Source organism: Danio rerio, chromosome 10, assembly GCF_049306965.1.
Source record: "Danio rerio strain Tuebingen ecotype United States chromosome 10, GRCz12tu, whole genome shotgun sequence".
Classification (NCBI taxonomy): Eukaryota; Metazoa; Chordata; class Actinopteri; order Cypriniformes; family Danionidae; genus Danio; species Danio rerio.
Window position 1 is genome coordinate 7,156,744 of NC_133185.1, and position 13,757 is coordinate 7,170,500.

Below are 13,757 nucleotides of genomic sequence, written 5' to 3' on the forward strand. Positions count from 1 at the left end.
GGGCAGGGGGGGGGCGGGGACTCCAAAGGAGTAATTTGCTCGAGGAACACTCCTTGCGGAGATTGAGCTGGGAGGTGGCAGCACTATATATAATTATATATTTATATGAAACATATAGATATATAAATATATAATGGGGTAATCTAGGGCCTTGGGGGGGGCGTTTTTTACTGACTCTTGAGAGAGTCGAAGCTCTTGGCTCTCCTGCGGGAGAGAGAGCTGTATGTGCCATCTCCAGCTGGAGTCGGGAAAAGGAATGGTCGGTGAAGCCCCAGCTGGAGGGTGAAATGGCAGTTGGGCGATGACCCCTGCGGGGGTCCGGTGCTCGGGATTAACTCCGCGGGAGTTAGAGCGTGAGGGTGACAGCACTATATATAAATATATATTTATATGCGTGGGTGCATATATATATACATATATATAAATAAATTTAAAAAATAAAAGATAAATGTGAGAAATAAACAGAAATAAATGAATAAAAGCTAGGGCCGGGGAGGGTCGGTGACATGGCTAGTGTCACAGCTCGGGGCTGGGTGAGCTATTTGGCTGGCTCCAGTAGGAGTCTGGAAAGATGAGGGGAAGGTGAAGACTCTTTCTGGAGGGTGACGGGCGCTATAGGTGCTCTGGGGGTGTTCCTGCGGGAACAGAGCGTGAGGGTGACAGCACTATATATAAATTCATATTTATATGCGTGGGTGCATATAGATGTGAATTTATACAAATAAAATCAAACAAAGAGAAAAATAAATAGTGCTATACTATATGTCATTGAAATGACATATAATATAAAAAGCTAAGGCCGGGCCGTGAGATGATTCCTGCGGGAATCGAAGCTCGGGGTAACGCCCCTGCGGGGGCCAGAGCCATGGGGGGGGCGGGGTCCTACAGAAGTTAGAAAAGTTGGTGGGCAGTGAAAACTTCTGTGGCAGCGGCCAGGGGGGGCGGGGGTGACGGGGGGGCTTGGGCAGGGAAAGAACTCTTACTGTAGTTGGGTGAGTGAAAAGGGGGAGAAGGCTGAGTGCAAATCAGCTGGAAGGAAGAAAAGAAATTAGATGGCTGGGTCATGCCCGTGCCCTTGAGAGACTTGGTAGTTCCTCTGCCCTCGGGAAGCTGGTATAGCTGGGTTGTGTTCTTTCCTTGTACTAGGCTCGTGCCTTTGGCCGCTGGGATAACTGCAACGGCTGGTGAGGGTCCTCTGGGCTTCCCTGAGATGACTGTGGCTGAGTCGGATGTAGGTTTTGAAGGCGTCAGAAGACCACCTTCCTAGTGTTTGTATGTGTTGTTGTGATAACCCTTTGTGTGCTGCTGTAGTGGCGGCTCCAATTCTGAATGAGTGACTGGAGTATGATTCTGATGGGAAGCCTGAGTTGGTTAGGACATATTTAAGGTGTTTTTGGAACCAAAAGCGTGTCACTGGGTGGTGTGTGTCGTCTATGAAAAGGGGGTCTAGGGGACTTGCACTTAGTGTTTTCCTGTAGTGTGTGTAAGCTAGAAGAGTTTGGAATGGGCTTGTGGGGGAGGGAATGTTGAATATGTAGATGTAATGTCCCTTTCTGGATTGATCTGTTTTACTTTGCTTAATGAGGAAAGCAATTGTTTCCTCATCAATCAAGGTCAGATCTGCTATAGTAGGGTGGATAGAGGGATCGAATTTAGATGTAACTGTAAATTCAGAACATCTTAGAAATCCAAAAAAGGCAAGAATAAACATTGCATCTAGGGTATGATCTGTATGAAATGAAAAATAGCCTTTCCTGAGTGTGGAAATGCATTTAGCTAGTATGTTGTGTGTGATGGGTAGCCTTGTGTCTGGGAGGGGGGGGCGGGTCTTCTGAATGCCTTTAATAAGAAGGCTAGTTTGTGAGTTAGTGATAGATTCAGAACTGGAGCCGTACATGAGTTTGTGAAAAAACTGAATGCCACTTAAATAGCTCTTAATCGAGTTTGCCTGGATATGTTTGTGAGAATGAAGGTAAGTGATAAATGATGTGATTGTAAGTAGGGAGAAATTGGGGAATGTAGTGTTGTATAGTGAATGGAAATGTTTGAATGTTTTCCATGCAGTGAGATAAGCTTGTAAGGTTCTTGGAGCCACCGCTTGCATAATGAGAAATATGGATGCTTGGTGCAGATCGTGCATGGGATGATTTATTGGAATATCATCTCTGAATAAGGAGGGATGGGCGTCGGGTGCTGCTCCGCCTCCGGCGCTAATTCTCTGAATTTCTGAAAATGAAGACGAGAGAGAGAGTCAGCAATTTGATTATGAAAACCAGGAACATGTACAGCAGTTAAAATAAACTGTTTTTTGGCTGAAGTCCAAATAAGGCGACGGAGAAGCGGCATTAGAGCGGGGGAGTGAGAGCGCCCTCTATTAATGCAGTGAACGACGGCTTCATTGTCACAGTGAATGAGAATGCTGGAAGCAGACCATTCATCTCCCCATAATAGGGTCGCGACGACTATGGGGTATAGTTCGAATAATGCAGATGAATATTGGTGTGATGGAACCTCTAACATTTGGGGGGGCCAATCGGATGCGAACCAGCGGCCTTGGTAGTAACCGCCAAATCCTATGGAGGGTGCAGCGTCTGTATAAAGATGGATGTCTACGGGGGATGAAATTAAATCACTATAAAAGAAAGAACAGCCGTTCCAGCACTTAAGGAAGGAAATCCAGAGGCTGAGTTCGTTTCGGCATGGATCGGATAAGGATATATTTTCTTCTAGACTCTGAACTGATGCTGCGAGTTGAAGGAGGTGAGTGACGAACGGGCGTCCTTGAGGTATGATGCGCATGGCGAAATTTAAATGTCCTAATATTGACAGCAGTTCGCGTTTAGAACATTCTTGTTTCTCCAAAAATATGGAAGATAGAGAAATGATGCGATCGACTTTCTCTTTGGGTAAAGATGCTTGAAATTTGTTAGAGTCCAAATTGATGCCTAAGAATTCTATGAAGGTGCTGGGGCCGGCGGTTTTTTCTTCAGCTAGAGGGATGCCGAGTTTGGCAAACACTGCTTTGGTAATCTCTAGGTGTTTAGCAGGTGGGGAATTTGGAGGGGAAATTATGAGGAAATCATCTAGTAGGTGGACTACGTGCGGAATGCCGTAATTGTTAGCGAGGATCCAGCATAATGCTTCTGAAAGCATGTCGAAGATTTTGGGGCTACTTCTGCAGCCGAAGGTTAAACGGACTGCAAAGTAGAATTGGGATTTCCAATTAATGCCAAAGAGATGCCAGAACTCGGGATGCAATGGCATAATTTTGAAAGCTGACGTGATGTCTACTTTCGCGAGCCAGGCGTCGCGTCCGACGAGTTTAATTAAAGAAATGGCTTGGTCTATATCGTGGTAATTCAGAGAGAATTCGTCAGGTGAAATTATGCTGTTGACACTTGAATAGGCGGAATTATGGGGAGAAGACAGGTCGATAATTAGCCGTTTTTTGCCCGAAAATTTTCTGGTCGCTACTCCAATTGGGCTGACTCGATAGGTGCTAAACGGGGGGGCAAGAAAGGGACCGATCATAAATTTATTATCGATCTCTTTCTTTATTAATTGCTCCACCACTTCTGGTTCAGCGTTAGCAGATTGAAGGTTAGGACATGCGAGGTTATAGGAAGGAAGAGTCGAAACACCGGGGTGGAATCCATTAGACAGACCTGAAATGAGAAATTCAGAAAAGTTAGGATCAGGGTGCATGCATAATTCATGGTAAAGATTAGAAATATTGACAGGAGTCGACAAATAGGATCTATGTTTTTTATTTGCTTTCCACACTTGGCAGACCACTCGAGCATGAGCGCCACCGCAGTAACTGCAAATGTGTAAGTATTTGCAAGGGTGGCGGAAACATCTGGCTGCGTTAAAGTTATTGCAAGCTAGAGATGATGGAGGGTTTTGAGAGGAGGGAGGGGGGAGAAGAGCAGGGATAGCAGAGGTAGAAGGGCGGGGTACGTAACTAGTGGATCTTGGGGTTTGTAGTTCTTTCTCAGTGGAGGGGATTATGAAGGGACAGGAAGTGGTTGGGTGAAGGTTTGAGCGGCAGACCGCGCAGGAAAGATTGCGGCATCCTAGAAAAACTCTGTTATGGAGATCAGTGTCCAAAGCCCCCCAATAAGAACACTGATTCCATTGAGCAACGCGAATAGCGCATTTTGCTGAAAATAATTTGTGATATGTATAGAAATGCGTTCCCCCATAGGAGAGTGCGAGCTCCGAAATGATAGCCATATAGTCGTTCAGCTCGCGCCTCCTATGGGGAAAGACAGAGCAGATGGTGTCTGTATAACGTGAGAAAGCTACGTGGAATTCGGCTATTGTGAGTGTGCGAGGTTGACAGCTGACTGGTGATTTAAGTGTAATGGTGAATTCGCCGCAATCCACCTGTCGATCTGCCGAGGGAGGTGCAATAGGTGAAAGGAGTGTAGAGAGGTCTATGTCTGCACCTGATAGGATGAGGTTCCTGACTGTGTTGGAGATCTGAGGTGGTTCCAGGACTAGAGCGTTATGCGGAATGGGAAGGGGTGTGGCTGTGGCTAGGGTGAAGGGGGCTCGTGCGGAAGATGTGTTAGTACAGAAAGCATTTTGTTGGGGAGGGTTAGTAATGGAAGTGGGTGCTTGGAGGGATGTAGAGGGAAAAAAGGGGGGATTAGTAGATGAAAAATTAGCAGGCAGAGGGAGAGCGTTGGAGCTTGTAGAAAAGGATTGAGTGGGAATAAGTTGGGTTGAAGAATGAGGGAGATTAGAAGAAAGATTGGGAATAAGTTGAGTTGAAGAATGAGGGAGATTAGAAGAAAGAGAGAACTGAGGAGGGTTGAGAGTCGGGGGAATTGCTTGAAGAGTCGGACTGGAGTTTTCGCTGGATTGTGGGGCTGGAGGCCAAAGGAGGGGGGTGGGAAGTCCTGGAGTGGCATAATTGTCCGGTGGATTCACTGTGTGTTGGTTGGTAGAAGGTGCTTTCTGTCCTGTAGCTTGAGGTTGCTTTTTATTAGTTTTCTTGGTTGCTTTCTTGGGTGGTCCAGGGGGGTTTCTTGAGTGCTGAGTAGCGGAGGGTTGTGGATAGGGGGTGTGGCGGGAGCGAGTTGGTCTACTGTCTTGGGGAGGCGGAGTTGGTGACGGGATGGCTTCGTACAGTTTCAGAAGTTCGGATTTATTGCAGCGGGTGGGGATGGAAATTCCGGCGTTTGTGAGTGACTGGCGGAGTTCAGAAACAGTCATTTTGTTGGATGTGATGGATGAAGATCTTGCAGAGGCGTAGGATGAAGCGGGAGACGGTAAGTTGCGGTTTGGAGATGGAGATTGCGTGCGGCGATGGGTTCTTGTGACTGTGGAGCGGATGGGTCTTCGGCCTCTGATAGGAGCCTCGGTGTTTATTTGGGTTTGTTGTTGTGTTTGGGCTGGTGTTTCCGGGAGAGCTGGTGTGTTGGTTCCTTCCATGTTGCTTGTTGATGGCTTTGATGTTGGATTGTTCTGTTTAGGTTGTGAGTTCTTTCTGTTGTTGTCGCTGTTTTGTTGTAGCTGTTGTTGTAGTAGCTGTTGTTGTTGAAGCTGTTGTTGTTGAAGCGTTAGCTGTTATTGTTGATGTAGGCTGTTGTTGCTGTTGTTGTTGCTGTTGTTGTTGCTGTTGTTGTTGTTGTAGCTGTTGTTGTAGCTGTTGCTGTTGTTGTAGCTGTTGTTGTAGCTGTTGTTGTAGCTGTTGTTGTAGCTGTTGTTGTAGCTGTTGTTGTAGCTGTTGTTGTAGCTGTTGTCGTTGTTGTTGTTGTTGTTGTTGTTGTTTGTTGTTTGTTGTCGAGGGTTTCGGTAGTTTGTTAGGAGCAGGGTTTGTCCTTGTTCTTCGGAAAACGAAGGTAAGGGAGTAATATCTAGCTAGGCTATTTATAGTAATTTGGAATAGATCTGATTGGCTAACTAATGAGTGTAGATTGGCGGCCAGCTGCGGTCAATTATATCACGTGCTCCTCTCGAAATTAGTTTAAAAACTTCACTTAAAAAATATTTCAAAAAGAAGAAAAAAATTCAAAGGGGGCTAATAATTCTGACTTCAACTGTATAAATTGGGATTAAAGATATCTATAAATTATATTTTTACTGAGCAAATCTAAAACAGACATCTCAAATGATTATTTTACCGGCAATAATAACAATGGATGCTCTCTCATGGCCAAACTGCAGCTCTGCTCATTTCATTCGGCCAGTGGAAAGCTGCTGTTTGTTGGCCTGGCTGAGTCTGGTTTCTCCAAATGTTTGTTCTTCACTTCTGTCAATTGCTGGAGTTTTGCTTCCACTGGCACATCTGACAATCTTGGATGGGGTTGCTGGAGCACTAGAGCACAGAGTCAGATGAACTAGAGATGTCTGGTTACACTAGGTTTGGTCTTTTAAAAACAGTTTCAATGCATTGAGCCACATTAAACATTAAACTTAAACTAAAATGTTAATTCTAAATCTCTCAGATATAGTCTGATCCATTGTCATACAGTGCTCAGCACAAATGAGTTCACCATGTTTATATCAATTTCTCAGTTAATATATGCTGGAGCATTTAAACAAACCCTTACACAAATAACTGCAGTACAACAACAGTATATAGAAGTATAACTGCAGTAAAATAATGTACAATTGCACAATTGCAATATAATAAAGTATAAACACAATACAAATACATTTCAATAAAGGTCAACAGCAGTATAAGATGCAGTAATCTGGAGTAAAAACTAGTAAACTCTGTCTTTACTGCACTTGTGCTGCTGTAGTGTAATATGCCAGTGCTGTGGTAAGAACTGAACTGCACTTGTGTTTTAAGAGGTTTGTTCTTCAACATCTTCAGGACTATTTTGTACTTTTTCTGGGATGTGTTTTGGATTAAAGTGATTTTCTGATTAGAATTTTAAGAGTTTATTTGCAAAAACAAATAACAAAACATAACTGCAGTGAACTGAACAGTACAACAGCGACTATAATGCAATAAAGTTCAGTTAAACCTGCAGTACAACTGAAGAAGTCATTCATTCATTCATTTTCTTGTCGGCTTAGTCCCTTTATTAAACCGGGGTCACCACAGCGGAATGAACCGCCAACTTACCCAGCAAGTTTTTACGCAGCGGATGCCCTTCCAGCCGCAACCCATCTCTGGGAAACATCCACACACACATTCACACACACACACACACCCATACGCTACGGACAATTTAGCCTACCCAATTCACCTGTACCGCATGCAGTCATGAACAAGTTTTGACAGTGACGGTGATTTGGTGTTTCCCAAAAGTTGCAGACACCTTTACCAATATCAAAATGTTTTTGTAAACATCCAGTTATTCTTTACACCGATTAAGAAATACTATGACTACTATAATAAAGAAAATCCGCTCTAAATAGAAAACTAAATAAATTGCTAAATACTCGACACATGAAAGAGTGAAGCATGCAGCCCACAACAAATGTGGAAGCCTATTGCGTATCATATTAAACAAAGGAACTGGCGTCACGTTGACGGTGATGGGGGTGTGTATTCTCTTCTCTCTCCTAAAATACACCACCAGCTCCTTGGTTTTGCAGATGTTGAGTGAGAGGTGGTTTTCCTGACACCACTGCTTCAGAGTGTGCACCTCCTCTCTGCAGGCCGTCTCATCATTATCTGTGATTAGGCCCACCAGCGTTGTGTCATCAGCAAATTTAACGATGACGTTGGAGCTGTGTTTTGCTGTACAGTCATGTGTGTACAGGAGTGGGCTGAGAACACAGCCCTGTGGAGCACCAGTGTTGAGGATCAGTGTGGATGAGGTAATGTTCATTCTGACCTCCTGGCATCTGCCTGACAGGAGGTCCAGGATCCAGTTGCACAATGAGCTGTGAAGACCCAGAGCCTGGAGCTTCACCTCCAGCTTGGCAGGCACCATGGTGTTGAATGCTGAGCTTTAGTCCATGCTGAGCTTTATGTGTTTTTGTTTTCCAGGTGAGACAGAGCAGTGTGCAAGGTGAAAGCAATTGCATCATCAGTGGAGCGGTTATTTCTGTATGCAAATTGCAGAGGGTCAGTGTGAGCGGGCAGGACAGAGCAGGGGCCTCATGTACGAAGACTTGCGTGGAAATCATACTTAAACATTGCGTACGCACAAAGCTGTAAATCTCACGCATATTCTTTTGTACATCCGAATGAACGTGAAACTGAGCGCAACATGCACGAGCACAAAACCCCTCCCTGCCTCCTCCCCCGTATGAATATGCTAATGACTCTACTTTGGCAAAACCCAACGAAAAAGCAATGGCAAAAGCATGCGAAAAGAGAAACTTTGAACCGAATGTGAATAAGAGGTGCAACTTTCGAAGGTAGACCGAAGAAAAACTGTGTTTTTTGCAAGTTTGTCCACCGGAATTAATAACAAAAGAAAAAATGAGTGGGAGAGTTTAGCTGATGCGGTTAACACAGTTGGGTCTGAACATCGCACTGAGTGGGGTAAACAGGAAATAGTGTGATTTATATGTGTAAAATGTTGCAGCAGCCTTAACAGTCTAAGTGGCGCAGCTCGTAAAACGCATGTCAACATGTTTTGACACGTTCGAGCATGAACTCGGTTCGAATCCAGCGTCTGATTAACTCATTTTCCTTTTTTCCCCCGCTACATATCAGATTTTGCCAACTATTTATCAAGAAGAAGACAAGTATGAATCATTAATAAGTCTGTGCATCATATTTTGTTTGCACATTTATTGAATGTAAAGGTTTCTGATTCACGTATGCAAATTCATCTTCAGATGGCGCCTTTATGGCAATGTGCGAGCAGTAGATCGCCCCCATTACATTGGGAAAACAGGCGACCGCTGCAAATTGCGCTTTAATGTTTGGCTGGTCAACTGTATGGTATAGAAATCTTATAAACCTGCTAGATTAACCTGTCTCATACAGCTGTCAATGCACGGCTCAAAGACACTTTGTAGAGAGCAATTTAACACAACTGCCTCTAGGAGTCGTTAATGGAAATAAAACAGACACGCACAAAAAACGTGCTTTATGGCTGGCGTGGAGCTGCGCACATTCCCACGTTCAGTTCATCGTTAGTAAATCCAAACATGAGCGATTCTGAGTGTGAAACCTGGCGTACGCAAAGTTTTTGTGCGTACGCAGCGTTGATACATGAGGCCCCAGATGTGCTTTTTAATCAGCTTCTCAAAGCACTTGCTGAAGATTGGTGTCAGAGCAATCGGACGCCAGTCATTTAAGCACGTGGTTTTAGCTGATTTCGGTATGGGCACAATAGTAGCTGTCTTAAAGCATGTGGGAACCAATGACAGAGAAAACGGGAGGTTAAAGATGTCCATGGTCGGCGCCAGTGGTGTGGTGGGCAGTGCGTCGACACATGCACTCCAGTGCTCGCGGCGACCCGGGCTCGATTCCGCCTCTCGGTCCTATGCCGATCCTTCCCCACTCTCTGCTTCTCATGCTTTCCTGTCAATACTCTCTACTGACCTATCTAAAATAAAGGTGAAAACCCCGAAAAAATAATTATTAAAAAAAATAAAAAATAGATGTCCATGAAAACTCCCGCTAGCTGTTGTGCGCGTGCTTTAAGTACACGTCCAGAAATGCCATCTGGGCCCGTCGCTTTTCGGATGTTCACGAGACGGAAAGATCTAGTTACGCCCGTGACAGAAACAGAGAGTGTGCTGGCAGTTTTGGTTTCGGCCGCGGCTGTCCTGGGCTTCAAAGCGGGCGTAGAACGAATTGAACTCGTCCGGGAGAGACGCGGCAATGTTAACAGTGGCGGATTTGTTACCTTTAAAGTCTGTGATGTAATTAAGTCCCTGCCACATGCTCCTTGCGTTATTGGTGTTAGGGTGCTTTCACATCTGTAGTTCGCTTCATTTGGTCCAGACCAAGGGTAATAAATGATATATTGTTGCATCTTCTGCCGTCTTTGGGTCGTTTTCACACCACACTGCTGGCTTTGGTTCGAAACAGTTGAAACTAACCAAAATGCAGTCATCTGACAAAATCCACATCTCTCATTGGCCAGATGTTGTTGAACATATTTCCTAAACTGCTTATTGATTGGTCAGAATTCACGTGCGGGAAAATGCCAATGAACTCCCGCAGGTAAACAAAAACTTTTACTCTGGAGGGACGACTGCGCTGGCTGATTGTATCCTTGCTTTAGACGAACTATACATTACGAAAATGAAGCACAGCCGCGGCTGGAAAACAATGTTTAATGCATCACACATCACTTCAGGAGGAGGCGTGAATTAATTTAGCTAAACTGCGACATGGTCATCTTGCGGAAATATTACAAACGATCGATCAGGTAATGTTTTCCCCCCTCTCTCTCTCTCTGTTGGTAAAGCGCTGTCAACAAATATTTTTCCTCCACATCCCATAATGCACAGCGCATCGGCCTAAGGCAGCTGAATTAGTCCAAAACGCACAGTACTTTTTTGCGGTTGGGTCTGTTTTAGTACGGATCATATTCTTACCACAAACGAACCGCTCCTTGTTTCGTTTGAAAGCGTACCGAGACCACCTCTTCAAGCAGGTCTCGATACGCTTATTTAGTCCGCTTTTGGTGCGCACTCGAGTACGATTTCTGCATTCTCACCAGCCCAAACGAACCGCACCAAAAGGGGAAACGAACTCTAGTGCGATTCAATCAAACTAAATAAGGCAGATGTGAAAGCACCCTTAAATTGACCCTCTACCTTGTCTCTGTATTGACGTTTTGCTGCTTTGATGGTTTTCCTGAGGTTGTAATTGGCTTGTTTTTGTTCCTCAGCATTTCTGGATTTATAAGCGGAAGCTCGCACTGATAGGGCTGTTCGAACTTCACCATTGATCCATGGTTTTTGGTTGGGGTAGATAATGACAGTTTTTGTTGGGACCATGTCTTCTATGCAATTCCTAATGAGGCACCTGACTAGTGTTCACGAAGATGGTAAACAGACTCTTCCAGTTAAAGAAGAACTGAAAACATCTTGGAATAATGAGTTTACTGTACAAATAATTGTAGTTTTAGGTGGATTGCTGATGTAGATGCCAAGAAAACAAGACAGACAACATACAAATAGGTTCTACAGTGGCGATTCCGACAATACTTCAAAGAGTGTTTTTAAAACATTGAAATTTGTCAAATTGTTGCAATTTCACTGGCCACCCTGGATGGAAACACAATAAAGAGATATAGTACTTAATTCCCACTCATTATCTGATTAGATGTGGTTTTACAGTGATAAAACAGATCATCTTCAAGACAGGAAATGTATGAAATTTGTACAAAAAGTTTGCTAAAACGAAAGAGTAAGTCAGTTTAATGGTGAAGAGATTGATCAAATATGCCTATAGATAAAAGGTTTGCGAAAAAATGTCATGCTTCCTTATAAAAGTATTTTGTATTTTCAGAGTACAGGATTTTACTTTGATACCTGTGTGGCTGCTGTATTTTGTAGTTTATTTTGATGCATGTAATATTGAGGTGTTTTGTATTTTATTTTAGAACACATTTCAATGTATTTTTGCTCATCCCTGCATACCGTTTACTGGACATGAAAGGTAGCTTTAAAGACTTATGTTTCAACGAAAACAGTAAAGACACAGTATTTGGGTAATTGGCAATACAATCTATTTTATTTCTTTGAAAACACAACGAGAAAACTTGGACAGGATGTAAATAACCTTTTTTAATTATTCAAATCACTCGAGGCTTATTTTACTTGAATGATGTATTTGTTCCGTTGCGTGTTCTCATTTGAAAAACACACTATACTAGTAAGCACTCTGATCTGATGTGTGTGTGTGTGTGTGTGTCTTCAGCTCCTTCAGCTTCACACAGAGCCTCACAGATGAAGCAGAGGAAGTTCAGGATCAGGATCTGTTCTCCTCAGTTCCTCTGCCACTCCTGCTCTCCTTCTACAAGTCATTGAAAGCGTTTATCTAAACTGAACCTGACAATACAAGCCGAACCAAGACTGCTGGACTCAGATCAGTGTAATGTCAGTGGCCACCTGTTCAGTGCAACCAGGGATGGCACTCAAGATCATCTAAACTGGACCGATCAGCCGGCGCTGCACTGAGACACCAGCGAATCAGCTGACGGCACTCTATTACACACAACCATGTCTTCAGAAACACACAACAACACACTTCTGCTCGCTCGCCACGCCATCTCTGAATGTGTCTGAATCTCTTACCTGTTGACAAGCTCCTAGGAAAGGTCAGTCTGCTTCTGGACGTGACCCTCTATGCGCCTCTGAAGGGGAAACAGTCACACAGGATGTTGTAGAGCGTCACTCCTACTGACCTGACTGTAGCTGGAGTGGCATTGTAGCGATGTCTGCGAAACCACTCAGGAGGAGCGAATGCAGGAGTGCCTGAGAGACACAAGAAGACCACAAACATCTGCTCCAAATGCTCCAGTACAGACAAATTCCCTTCAGTTGATCAGCAGACGTTCACAAACATCAACAGAACGTTTCCTTCTGTAACTCAAACCCACCTGCAAAGTATTTGTAGGCCGAGCGCTTCAGCAGATCTCCACAGCTGAAGTCCAGCAGCTTGATGTCCTGGGACTCTGTGAAGATCAGTAGGTTCTCTGGCTTGATGTCCCGGTGCAGAATGCCGTGGTTCTCGAAGTGTTTCAGTGCCACAATCAGCTGCACCAGCACTTCCTTAGCCAGACGCTCGTCCAGACAGCAGTTCTCACAGAAGCCCTGGAGATTTTGGCAAGGAGCCGGACGCTCCAGGATCAAGACGAACCGTCTGGGACGGTCAAACCAGTCCAGCAGCTGCAGGACACTGGGGCAGGCAAGAGCTGAAGTGATGTGGGTCTTTCATGCCACCTCCAGCGGCAGCCGACCCCGACCATCCTGCAGGACAAACCCTCCATTATATCCAGGACTGAATCAAACACCACAGACTCACACCAAAACATACAACTTTTAGTGTCTCGGGGGTCCGGTCCTTCGACACGTACTTGATGTCCACCTGCAGACAGAAAAAGCAGAGTAAATCACACCTGCCTGATGGAGACACATGACATTTACTGACAGCAACATTTCTAAAGCATGTCTGAATGAAGGAGGGACGAAGATCTCTTACTGGTAGTCCATCAGACCTGCGGACCCCAGCAAACACAGAGCCGAATCCACCTCGCCCCAGCAACGGGCCCTTCAGTTACAAGTCAGCAACACAGAAGAGCACAAGAAATGAAGAGAGAAGAGAAAACATGCTGCAGTGTCTTCAATGACAAATCATTTCCTAACTGAGCCATAAGATCTGGAAGATTTGAGCTGTGCTGACCTCTGCGAGAGCATTGGGCCGGTCTCCGGGAAGAGGTGGACGGTGTTTGCTGGCTGCTGCTTTGCCTTTTCTTCTTGCTGTTCCTCTGGTCTGTGGATGCAGAATCAGCCAAATGTGAAGGCAGAGGAGAAAATATCCAGGAAGCTCAGCGGTGCCGTCCTGTGTGTCTGTGTCCAGAGCTGCTGTCTGGGTGAAAGCAGCACTCCTGGGTCTGGAATGGCTTGAGGTTAAATATAAATCACACACAGAAACACTTTTACTGCTCACTTTTATCACACTTTCAGAAGGAACGTGCAGTTTTTATTGAGCAACTCTGCAGTTTCCATCATTATAATTGCTTTAAACAATAAAAACAAACATCAAAACATGTTTTATTATTTTTTTGTTTCATGTTAACTTCTATGATCTTTTTCATATCAATCAATCATCGTACAGCATCATTCAGTGACAAACCAAAGACAAACTA

The 13,757-nt window shown here is 44.5% G+C and overlaps 1 pseudogene; it reads right to left on the reverse strand.

The window, feature by feature from the left end:
* The window catches only part of LOC141376332 (serine/threonine-protein kinase pim-1-like), a 29,118-nt pseudogene that overhangs the window by 1,693 nt on the left and 13,668 nt on the right, over nt 1-13,757 (reverse strand).